Source organism: Triturus cristatus, chromosome 10 (genome assembly GCF_964204655.1).
Source record: "Triturus cristatus chromosome 10, aTriCri1.1, whole genome shotgun sequence".
In the NCBI taxonomy this organism is placed as follows: Eukaryota; Metazoa; Chordata; class Amphibia; order Caudata; family Salamandridae; genus Triturus; species Triturus cristatus.
Window position 1 is genome coordinate 1,098,194,078 of NC_140593.1, and position 13,444 is coordinate 1,098,207,521.

A 13,444-nucleotide genomic window follows, 5' to 3' on the forward strand; every position below is an offset into this window, starting at 1 on the left:
CATGACAAGTTGTACATAAACATCTGCCAATGATGCGAATTTTCCTTTGGACGTGGGAAGGTTTGCCAGAGCCCTCTTCACTCCACTGACCTGCAAGGCCTCCGTTTATAGAAACAGACTCACCTTTGTCATAACATAGATTCATCTAGTGAAAAACGTGCAGTTTTTAGAGAATACCATGGCAAGTGTGTACCTCTGTTATGAAAGAATACACTAAGTCAAGGCTGTCTTGACTGTGTTTCCTTAAAATTCACACAGTAAAGTGTGGAGCTTGGCTCCCCCAGTTCAGGGGCTAGTCCTGTGTCATCCTGCTGATCTCCTTGGTGCAGTTGCAGAACTCAGTGATGGAGTCTAATGGTGTTTCCACTAGAGTATGCACAAGAACACACTACAATTTATTTTTTTTATGGAGTTTTATATAGCGCGAACTTGACCCGAAGGTATCGATTATCAGAGTGCTTTACACAAGCGCCAGTTGCATTACATGAGGACACATTCATGTTTTTTGTTAGGCACGGGGAGATTAAGTGATTTGCCCAGAATCACAGGATGTTGTGCGTCCATGCCCAGACTCAACCCCGGTTCCCCAGATTTGAGGTTGACCGCCCTAGCAGTTAGGCCAACTCCTCTCCCCTACTAATTCATAGCTCACATTTGTATTACCTGAAAGTACTTCATGCACTTCTAGAAATGGGTATCTCCACTACAGGAGAGCAATATATTTTTACAAACTGGCTTCATTGTCTGGTATATTTCCGTGAACACCTACAAATATTGGGAGTGGACAGGGACTTTGTGGTTCTGGTACACCCCCTTATTCCGTTTGTTCACTGGTAGCTCTGACTTATAACAGCAGTGTACGCACACGGTACAGTCTGCGGTGGTTCAGTGGTGTGTCAGTAGTTGCTAAACCGTCAGCCTTTCAGCAGTGTTGCAAATGATAGGAGCACCCACCATAACACGAAAGACCAGAACGAAAAGAGAGGCTTCAACTCTGATAGATCCACTATCATATTTCGAAGCTGTAAAATAAACATGGAAGACACTTCTTGCCAAGTACGAAGTGTATGAATTCTTGTGTTGCTGGATTTCTAACCATCCAAGCTCCCATCTCTCTCTACTTTCCAGAAGTGCCTGCATTTCAACGCTTTCCCAAAACTCGCAGGAGAAGCATAGAAATACCTCCAAATATTCGCAGAGAGGAGATTTACTTTTCTAATTTCGATCTTTGAATATTTGGAAGAAGTGTTTTTGCCTTGCTGTATTTACGGCAAATGGGGAGAGTATGAAGACAGCCCAGTAAGTGTGCATGCATGTAGTGCCTTCAGGTGAGCACCAGAAACTCTAGGCCCTATGGCATGGACAGAAAGGGAGCTTAGGTAGATGGAACACAAGCCAGTTGTGATTTATACAGTTTCAAGCAGCTAATTAGTATACCAGCTCAGGAAACTGCTTTCTTCAGTGGCAGCTGCCAGCAGGGAAAATTGGCGGGGCAGCGCTGGGGAAAAAATAAATAAAACAAAAATGTACCTGCTGCCTCGTGGCATCAGTGCTCTTCTGCTCATGATCACAGGCTCCCAGACTCCTCTGCACCAATCCAGACACTGCTCTCATGCTGCAAATACTATTACCCAGAAAGAGAGAAACACTGGGTTGGGCGGAGCAGGCTGGTTTTACACTCCTGGAGGGACTGAGAGCCTGTGCCTGCTGTTCTTTGTGCAATAGCCTGGAGAAATCTAAGTGCACATGAAGGTTTGGCCGCCCTAAGACAGCCGGCCAAACCGTCATGCACACTTGCAGTGTCCACCGCCACTCCTCCTCCATGCTGCTGTCAGAGAATGGCCCTGCCCTCAAGACTCAGCTCCAGCATGAAAAATAAAATGATAATAAAACTGCTTTATAATTGTATTTGACATGTTTTTATCTGCTGGCTGATGCAGTGGGGCGACGCTCCTCCACCATAACACAGGAGCCGCCGTTGGCCTGCATTAGCTACACTGGATGCTCACAAATCATTCGACTTTGGTGAATGACTGCTTCTATTCCAAGTTTAGTGAAATTGGGGTTTTGATATTTTCTTCTATTTCACGATAAGCTGCTCCACAAAGACCCATTGTAAGACTTGGGTCAAATGAGTGTATATCATGACTGCATGAACTTTGAATGCCTATCGCAATGAAACTTAACTTAAATACTTGATGTTAACAGCAGCAGGATTTGAAGCTGGAATGCCCCTCTCCCATATCTATTTCACTGACTGAAATCATTATAGTTCCGAAATCGTATTTATTTGCAGATAGACTTATTGGTGCAGGCTTTTGTTATTGCTAAACTTAAGTCCCTGAACTCAACCTTACATTATACAAGTGACTAGACCAAGTCCAAAACAGCGGGGACCCACTAGATCTCTCCTTCCAGATGGATGTGTTGTCTGCGCCTGGCTTGGAGACTTGTGGCCTGATTTAGAGTTTGATGGTTTCTGAGGGAAGTGCTAAATCCAGAGGAGAAACCACTAGTAGAATTTACTGCACCACATTACACGTATGTGGGTGAAAAGATCACTACTCGATTGTCCAAATTCATTACTTCATCTAGAAATCATTTGGTGGTTTCTGCATGAGGGTGAGGGAGCGTCGTCCGCTGCAGGCAAGATAAACGGGAAAAAATAAAATGTAAATTATTTCATTGCCATTTTATTTTTCACGTGCCGGAACAGCCAGCCTGCCCCTAGCCAGGAGACATGGGGGCGGGTTCTCTTCTGCTGCCAATTGGCAGCATAGAGGACTGGAGGAGCTAGCTGGACACTCCAAAGTACACATGTCAGTTTGGCCGGCTTTCTGGCGCATGCCAAAGTGGCTTGTGCACTTTGCAGCTCTCCACTCAGTTGTCCTAGACAGCTGGGTGGAGATCAAGCACAGGCCTCCAGGGCCTGTAGAAGCATTCAGCAATCCCACTCCATCCAATCATGGTGTATCTCTCATACTGGTTACCAGCATGAGAGTAGCGCCAGGATTGGTTAATGGAATTGACTGCAGCAGGAGCACTCCGAGCTGAGGGACCAGAGCGAGGAGGACGTCAGACGTGCAGAAAACAAGGCAAGTGACTTTATTATTTTTTTATTCGTAGCCACTCACATTGCCTGCATGCACGTAACCACCCATCGGCCCGCCCCACCAATATATGTACCTGGCAGCGCCCCTGAAATCATCCGATTCGGGTCAAGTTCGCGCTATATAAAATAAAATTAACAACTAGCTTTAAATCAGGCCCTAACTACCTGATGCACAGGCTTAGTACAGCAATATTGGTAACTCTCATCAGGAATAGCACCCTCACCCTGCTTTGGAAAGGGCCATTACCATCCTAAAGAGACTTAACGTAGCAGTGATCTTGGTAAAAGGCTTTAGAATTGGTGAGAAAAACGCTGTACATATTATAATCTTAACTGTTAGTAAACATGCCAAAGACACTCTGTGGAATGTTGACTGCACTGAAATTGATATTCAGAACATCGCAGGTTATTATATCTCACAAGAGAAGAAATTTAGTAGATCATTAACCAAACTGGGCCTAGGTGAATGAGGAGGCCCATTTCCTACCAACGAATTTGTCATGTTAGATCCGTTTAGTCTAAGAGTGATTACAGTACATTAGACATATTAATATACTCCTAGGTCAGAGATACCTTGTATGTTCCATGTGATGTGTTTCCTAAACCTGCATTGGAGTCAGTGATAGTGAACTAAAGCTAGTGAACATTTAAGGTAGCTTTCTAATGAGTGAATTGTTGAACAAGAGCCTTCTTTCAAATAATGGAGCAGTAAGTCCAATAAGCTGACTCCTAAAATGCACAGGTGGGTCTCAGCCAACTTTTTTTTACAACTTCCATACTGACATAGTAACTGAGGTAAGAGTGCTGTCTCTGGATATTTATTACGAATGTGGCATTAGCACTTACTAGTTAGCGAACCTCTTCAGTAGTTCTTTGCTTACCATTAAAATCTTTGTCAGACTTGTGGGAAAGCAGACGATAAATGTACACGTCTTCTGTATTAACATTCTTAGGTAGGAAAGAACATTACATGACTTAAGGAGAAATAGAATATGTCCTGTAAAAAGTCTACATACCCATACACAGCCTACGCTGTAAATTGGAACTTTCATATGCGCTTGTATAGTAATCACTTGCCCAGTTAAGTGCCATATTTCAGTTTAATATGCAAATATACATCTATTGGAAGCCCAGACAAAAAATTTACATGTTCTTGTAAATACAAAACCTACTCTTTACCAAGTTATAAGAGTTACCAGACGCTGTATTTACCAGACAGTATCTGGGCAGATGAAGGCATACAAGACTGAAAATGAACATTTAAGTCTGCACCTAGCTATATGTCACAATTCCTCGAAAAATGATTCACTTGGCATAGGATGGTATTTATGGCAGTAAAGTGTAAGTTCCTTTCACCCATTGACCGTGTTGCCTTTAGCCCCTGCCTCCTCTCCTCATGCTGGCCAAGTTGAAAATGTCCTGCTTCCCTCCCATTGTCACCGTGAACACATCTGTGCTTCAGGCAAGCTGAACAACGGGGGAGGCGATATTGCAGCATGAATTCCTTGCCACTCCTCTTCAGTTGTCCATGTTGTTACAGTGAAGCGAATTTGTTCCTCAGGCAAACTGAACAGAGGTGACATTGCTGCCCGCACTCCCCCGTCTGCAGCAAATGCTAGGGTTTTGTTGCAGCAGCTGCCAGAGTGTTCGGCATGTAAACGTGTTTTGCTACTGCTTCTAGGTGAAGTCTTGCCTTTGTGGGTGCATTTGTACGGACTTGGAATACTGGCTCTGACAATCCAGTATTCGTTTCTGGGATTTCATGGTAGTTATTGTACCTTCTGTTTCATTCGCCACATGCTGGCTGTTTGCGGAGGGGGATCGTTGATCTGTTCCCCCAACTGGTGCAGACGGGTCACCATTGTTTTTCTTGGTTGCACAGAGAGAGCACGCCAAGACTAATTAGCTGCATTTTAATTTATCCACCAACACACATACTTACATTTCTGCAATCGGCATGTATCAGTGGTTTTTTTGTTTGTTTGGTTCCATAGGGAAAGCATGTCTATGGTACGTCTCTATGACTTCTCTTGCAGACTTTGTTTTAAGGATCTCTTTTATCTCTAGTTCTAGCACATCCCTGCCGCATCACAACCGATCCCATGGTAGAAAATATTTCTGAGAGTTGACTGTGAGTGGGAGGGTCTGGTAATGTGTAAGATTATCTAGGATTGGAGCACTGGTGGAGTCTCTGCCAATACTAGTGCGCCAGATAGAATTACCAAGTGCTGATTGGCTGTAGGCTCTGCACATGCCTCTCTCCGAGTCATCCTACAACAGTCAGTGGGTACCTCCCAAGATGGAGCGGGCACGACCTTTACTGAAGGTGCACCTGAGGGGAGTTGGTCACAGATGGGTGTTGTGTAATATTTAGTATCCCTACTATAACCTACATTCCCTATTCTACGGCTGTCTTTGGGACTCTGCCTTGCTGGATAGCTCGGGCACTTGCACCCTATCCCAGCCTACTCAAGGAAAGATTAACCTCAGCCACCATTCACAGCTGTAGAAGGAGTGGTAAATCTGTCAATATCCTGATCCTCCCCCTCAACAGTAGTCTCTGTAAACCGCTGAACGGATTCAGTTTATTTACCCCCTGCTTTGTCTACTTGCACTCGTCTCAAAGACAATTTTCAGTGCACAATAAATGAGAAAACTAAAGGGCACGCCTTGGCGTCACTAGTGGGATGTTACGGCGTAGGCTTAACATTCTGTGATTCTAGGCAAATCCCTTAGGCATGGGGAGAGCCGGTGCAAAGACTTGCATGGGAAAATTAAATGCCAAGACTCGAACCCTGTACCCCAGTTCCTAAGTTGGCAGCTGTGGATGTTACAGTCACAACTCCAGGAGAGTGCACTTGTTTTTAGTTGTTGCTGAGCACTAAGAAAAAGTACCCTTAGGTGACTTTGCATGGCCTGCTCAAGTTTGCCAGATCATCTACTCATAGTCATATTGGATATGTGTCACTATCTGGCCATTCAATCAACCAATCAATCAGTTACTCGCCCGTGTCCGGCGGCTGGGAGTCACTGGGACGGTCCTCCAGTGGATCATTTCCTTTTGGAGGACCGATCTCAAAGGGTTCAATTAGGAGACTGCATGCCTAGGCTGGGTAATCTTCGCTGGGGTTTCCGCAGGGTTCGGCGCTGTCCCCCTTGCTCTTTAACACTACCTTCAACCCCTGATTGAGGCTCTGGCAAAAGCAGGTTGTCAGGTGTTTAACTAAGCGACGACACTCAGTTAATAGTGTGTATTGACAACTCCCCTGATTCACAGTGTAACGTCCAGAATATTCTCCGGTTCACCATGAACTGGATGACTTTTAACTCCCTGAAGGTGAACCCAGACAAAACCGAAGTACTGGTTCTTACCTCAGGGGTTTCCCCCCTGGTCCAGCCTTTTATGGCCCCAAGAGCTGGGCACTACTCCTATACCTGTGCCAGCCATGAAGAGCTTGGGCATCAGGCTGGACACTGGACTGACCCTAAAGACCCAGGTGTCTGCTGTAGTGGGAAGTTTCATTGGACTGATGCAACAACTCCGGAAATTGTCGATCTTGTTGTCTCCCGCTACCATGCAGGCGGCGGTGACTGCATTAATCTTATCTTGCCTTGATTACGGCAATGCAGTCTACATTGGCCCCCCTGGTAAACTCTTGGGGAGACTCCAAGTGGTCATGAATGACGCAGCGAGGCTGATTTATAAATTGCCTCGAAGAGCGCGTGTCACTCCCCTGTTGCAACAGTTGCATTGGTTACCCATTAAGCAGAGGGTAAGCTTTAAGGGTCTGTGCATTGTACACAAATCCCAGTTTGGTGAAGCACCCAAATACATTAAAGACCCCTTGAAGCCTTGTGAACCTGGACGTCACCTTCGTTCGTCACAGGCTGGCCTCCTCGCATGCCCACGTTTCAATAGAGCAACTTTAGGAGGCCGGGCTTTTTCAGTTACCATCCCCCAGATCTGAATAAGCTACCGGATGGTATGCGTAAGGAAGCCAGACTACTTCCGCTCCGGAGGAGACTCAAGACGATGCTGTTCACAGATGCGTATGGTCATGCTCACGCTGTTCCATGTTGAGTTCAGTTGCGTGAAAGAACTTTGGATTGTCTGACCCATGCTGTAGCGCTTAGAGACCTTTGGTGATTGGCGCTTTACAAATGCAACTTAACATTAACATTAACCTTTCCTCCATTTCTATTGGCTGCAGCATATTTTCCTGCATTTACCAATGCTTGTTCCTCAACTGTTTCTCTTATCAGTTTCCCGCTGCCAAAATACTGTTAACATCTGCTTGGGTGGAAATATATTTTCATAAAGTTTTGCCTTTTAGTCTGACAGAAAATTTATATTACAGTGTATCACCCGGAGAGAATTAGTGATTTGTATAGAATAAAGGATGCTGCGCGGTGGCGCCGAGATTCAAACCCCAGCTCTCAAGTCAGCAGCTCTGGTCACCATGCCACATCCTCTCCACTGCCGGGTTATCTGTCACAGAGCTCTTTCCTTCTCCCAGGTGACAATTGATGAAAACAGCTCTTTATTTTACATAGGCGAAACCGATGCATTACCAATGCTTGTTCCAGGATGTTGTTCCTTATTTTTTATCAGGCAGCATATTAGTCTTGTCTCCCTTTCCTTATAACCTATTTCCCATTTTCTGGCTCTTCAGCGCGCCGTGATGTCATATGAATGGAAATAGCACTATGCAAATATGATCACTAAGCTGCAATTAAAAAATCAAAAGTAAAAAACATAGTCATTTTCAATACCAAGAGCTCTAACTTTCTCAAATGCGAGACCGATTGCTTTGCAAATGCATGTTTACATAACTGCTGGCAACCCTACCTGATTCACTGAGGTGATCACTGTTAGTAATTTTGCGTATGATGGCCATTAACTTATTCTTGTCGGATGTGGTCACTATTACAAACACTAATAATATTAGTAGGTCTCAATAAATTTTGTTGAACATAAGTCGATCTTATTACAGAAAAGGTTGGAGACCCCTACTTTAAACTTTTCAAGGTGAATTTATATCCATCATGATCTCCCCTGGAATTGTTCCCTGATTTCATCTGACGAAATGGAAGAACTCATTACACGAGTATTGGAACTTTCATAGATTCACATGCTTGAATCATTCCCCGTTGTCGAGATGAGAGACCCCGGTACATCAAAAAATCAATGCTTAAATCAATACAAAGCAGAAAAAAGACCTAAACTCTTTTCAGTTTTGTAACCCATAACTCTTGTTTTGTAAAAGAGACCAAAAATAATTCTTGAACCAATTAGGACCCTTCACCCTCTAGAACACTCCTGAGAGAAACTTAGACCTTCAGATTTTCTACTGCACGTTGTGCTAGGGAGTCTCCTCTGAGCTCTGCTCAGTTTTTCTCTTATTAGTGAAATTGAATAGTATTTTTAGCTTATCTCAACTTTTACATCTGCAGGATCCATCTTCAGTGCTGTTTTGTCATCACTCAGGCATAATTATGTCAGGAAAGGAGAAAAATGGTCTGTTTAGAGCCTGTGCTACCTGCTCCAAGAAAAGGCTTTATACTGATGACCCTCATGAGGACTATATTTATTGCCTTTATCCAGGCCATCAGGCAAAGGACTGCAAGGTATGTCGTACCTTTTCAAGTAAAATCTTAAGGGATTGTGAGGAACGCCTTCTGATATGGCTTCGGAAACTTAAAGCCAGAAAATAAGTGATTTCTAGTGAGGACAGTGTGAGGCATCCTCTTCCTTATCCAGAAGATCCCATAAGAGGAGAAGTTCACCTCACGCCCATTCATCCGGGGAGCGTCCAGAAAAAGCCCTTAAAAAGACCTCTCTTGGGTCTTTTGGGCGCAGTCCCTCAAAATCTCCTCAAAATCATGGAAAGGAGAGGAAAGGACATGCTCCGGGGGATAAAACTGCGAAAAAGGCGAGTTCTGAGCCGCCTAAGTCACCCCCTCAGATCAGGCACTCCTTCAAAAAGCCCTCTTCAGTGCCTCCTGAATTAAAGACGTCAACGAAATCTTCATCGTCGATGGTATCGTCGACGAGGAAACCACCTCTGGCGTCGTCGACGAAGATTGAAGGTCACCTGTTGCTGAAGAAAGCCTCAGCGTCCACGGCGGAGTTGGGAACTCCATCGATGAAGGTTTTGACACCGTCGACGAAGGTTTTGACGCCGGTATCATCATCTACGGCGTCGACGACGATAGCGCCTATGACGGGGTCGTCGACGACAACGATGGCGATGATAACGACATTGTTGATGGCGGTTAGACCATCGCCGATGATTTCATATTTACCGCCGATGGCTGCAGCTTAGACGACGGTGTCGTCGGCGATCTCGTTGACTGGCCCGTCAACAAGGGAAAAAACGCTGGACAAAACAGAGAAGACTAGAAGAAGGAGAATTACACCTGAAATTATATCACCTAGCAAGGTTACACCTCTTTTGCCATCTCATCTGTTGGAAGAGCAGGATTCTGAGGAAGAAGATGAGGCTGATGCGAGTAGTCCATCCCAGATGCACGTTAAGGAAAGGACACCTCACAATGTCAATGATGAGTTTCAAGCTCCGGCTATTTTTATTCCCACCTTTCCCGAAGTACCCCTGGGGGGCCAAATTTCTTTTCACCTTCACAAGTGGCAGAAGATAACCACGGACCGATAGGTCCTCAATTCCATACAATTTGGCCATACATTGGAGTTTCTCCAGTTCCCTCCTTGTACTCCACCAGGACGCCAAGAGGTAAAACATCTACATCTCATGTGTTTGGAGACTCTTACAATGCTCCAAAAAGGAGCAATAGAACCGGTGCCAATCTCACAGAGAGGGAAGGGATTTTATTCCTGTTTCTTTCTGGTTCGCAAGACCTTACCTCAATAGTGTCCGATCCTGGATTTGAGAACTCTAAACACTTATCTCAAAAAGCAGTCCTTCCGCATGGTTTCCCTTCAGAACATTCTGTTGCTCCTAAACCCAGGGGATCATATGACCACCTTAGACTTCCACGGTGGCATGTACAAGACTGTTTGCCGAATTAGGCCTTACTCTGAACGAGGAAAAACCGTCTCTCCATCCATCCAAGAGCATTTCTGTTGTAATCTCCCTCTTTTTTCCCCTGGTACTTTCCTCTGTGGTGTTCTTCTCTTCTTTTTCCCTAGTGGTAGCTTCCTCTCTCTCGCCCGCCCCCTCCTCCCTCTTGGAACGTTCCTCCAGAGTTCACCATGAAATGTTCGGAAGGCTGTTAGCTACGGAGAGTGGATGACAGAATAAAGACGCTTGAACTTACCTGCCTCAGAGTCGTCTTTATTATAACAATTTCAGTACGATGCTACAAGTCACTTCTGGGGACAATGCCATCATGCATCCCTTTCGTCCCCTTCTGCCGGTTAAGGATGCATCCATTGTAGGAGGAGCTGGAACGGCTAGGATGTCATTACAGTCACGCCAAGTATGATCCAGGCCGTGTCTTGGTGGACCCGATGTCAAAATATTTCCACCGGTTTCTTTTCTCACCATGCCAGCTCCACAAGTGATCACCACCGATGCTTCCCTGGAAGGTTGGGGAGCCTTCCTTCAAGATCTCCAGGTCAGTGGGCGTTGGCAGAGTCAAGACCAGCAACTTCACATCAATTTACTGGAGCTCAGGGCAGTGAGATTAGCATGGCTGGCATTTCTGCCAAGGATAAGGAACTCGACTGTGCTGATCAGGGCAGACAACATAACAGCAATGCATTATCTCAGCAAGCAGGGCGGCACGAGATCTCTCCCCCTGTCTCAGGAGGCCCAGAGCATCTGGAGATGGGCTATTCAAAATGGAATCTTGCTGAAGGCAGAACACCTTCCGGGGATCAAAATGTCAAGGCAGACACATTAAGCAGACTCAAGTCAACCTGCCACGAGTGGGAGATCCATCAGGTAACCCTAGACAGCATCTTTCTAAAATGGGGAAAACCAACAGTGGACCTCTTTACGACAGCTCAGAACAAGAAATGCTGTTTCTTTGCAAGTTGGCGTCACCAACCGGGATCCTGGGGGAATGCATTTTGATGGCATGGTCAGGCGCCTTTGCCTATGCCTTTCCTCCGATTCCCCTCCTACCATGACTACTCATGAAGATCAAGAGAGAACCGTGCAGGATGATTCTGATGGGCCCTTGGTAGCCCAGAAAGCATTGATTCACAGAGCTTCTCCTTCTTTCGGAGGCACAACCTATTCTCCTTCAACCCATTCCATCTCTCCTGACGATGTCGCAGGGAAAAGTGCTACATCCAGATCCCAGCTCACTACATTTAGCACCATGGCTCCTGAACACTGTGAATTTCAACACCTAGAACTCCCATCTGAATGTAGGAATATTCTGTCAAATGCCCGAGCACAGAGTACGAATAAGACGTACAGGATAAAATGGAGAAGATTCTGTTTATGGTGTCTAGATTCTAACGTTCATCCGCTAAGATCCGCATCTCATGAGATTCTTCCTTACATTCTACTATTAGCAAATCTGGATTAGCACATGCGTCAATAAAAGTCCATCTAGCTGCTATATCCTGTTTTAGGAGGATGTCCTAAGGACCATCGTTATGGTTGGAGAGAATCATAAAACAGTTCATGAAAGGAGTATTTTGTACTTTTCCTCCGGTTAAGCCTCTGCCACCTCTCTGGCAGCTTAATATAGTATTATCACAACTCATGAAACATCCCTTTGAACCCATTCATAGGCTGGACCTTAAGTTCCCTTCATGGAAGGTGGCACTTCTGCTGGCGCTGATATCGGCCAGGAGAGTTGGGGAGATTCAGGCCCTGACCATATAGGAACTGTTTCTGCAGTTTAGAGAGGATCAAATAGTCCTTTGTACTAATAGAAAGTTTATACCCAAAGTACCATCAGACTTTGACTTGAATGAATCTCTTCTCCTCAAGAGGTTCTTCCCTCAACCGACTACTGCAGCGTAAAGGACTCTTCATTCGCCGGATATCCAGCGTTGTCTAAAATTTTATCTACAAAGGCTTTTTGCAAATTGTCACAGCTGTTTGTGTCCTTCAGTGAGCCCAGAAAGGGCTATCCTCTTTCCAAAAGGGATGTTGCTCGATGGTTCTCGAGTGCAATCCAGTATTGCCATCAAGCAGCAGGGAAACCTCTAGGAGCACGGGTGCATGCTCATTCAATGAGAGCAGTATCTACATCCACTGCGTTGTTTGCGGCAGTACCTATCCAGGATATATGCAGGGCTGATACCTGGAAGAGTACACACACCTTCACCAGGCATTACTGCTTGGATGCAGCCGCTAACAATGATGTGGCAGTGGGACAGGCTGTGCTGAGGAACCTTTTCCAGTGACGATGAGCTCTCTCCTTCACCCCTCCTTCCTTTATACTTTAAGAATGTGCACATTTTATTTTAGATGCATTTCTCACTGTGTAGAGGTTCATAATATGGTGGTTACCCAAAGAAGTATTTATTCTCTATGGTATTTAGAATTATAGATGTTAAGCATGGAGTATTTATCAGTTGGGGGCTATGGTTTTTATTTTTCAGGTAAAACTATTCTTCCCAACAGATTGACAATTTAAAGCACACTCTTGCATGCATTCATGTAGATGCAGAATAAAATGTGCCACGGACTGCTAGCTACTCTGATTCAAGCATGTGAATCTATTAAAGTTCTAATACTGGAGTAAGAAAACAAGTTACTTACCTGTAACTGTAGTTCTCCAGTATCGGAAGCTTTCATAGATTCACATGCGACCCGCCCTCCTCTCCTGAGAGGCTCACCTTTGGATTTTAAACAGGGTTATCTTGGGCACAAGTGCTCGGAAAATCTGAGGATCTAAGGTTCTCTCAGGAGTGTTCTAGAAGGTGAAGTGTCCTGATTGGTTCAAGAATTATTTTTGGTCTCTTTTGCAAAACGAGAGTTATGGGTTACAAAACTAAAATGGGCCTAGGCCTTTTTTCCTGCTTAGTATTGATTTAAGCATTGCTTTTTTGATGTACCAGGGACTCCCATCTCGACGACGGGGAATGATTCAAGCATGTGAATCTATGAAAGCTTTGAATACTGGAGGACTCCAGTTGCAGGTAAGTAACTTGTTTTCTTTTGACACAAGCTATTTTGTGTAATCTGTCTTAGCATCCTCTTGGTAATAAAGGCACCAAACAAGCTCTTATGTTTTCAGGATCCTCATACCAAACCAAGGTTCACTAACACCTCTTATAGCTAGTTTTGCCTCACCTTCATTTGCTTACCAGTCCCAGTCTCTGTAGTTGTGCTATTTTCTCCATTTATTTTAGTCGTTTCAGATGTGTCACCCTCTTCCTGGACA

General features: G+C 44.9%; 1 protein-coding gene across 2 annotated transcripts in view; it reads left to right on the plus strand.

Moving 5' to 3' along the window:
• Nucleotides 1-13,444, plus strand: part of PRKAR1B (protein kinase cAMP-dependent type I regulatory subunit beta) — a 679,190-nt gene that overhangs the window by 652,460 nt on the left and 13,286 nt on the right. The gene's annotated exons all lie outside the window — the stretch shown is intronic.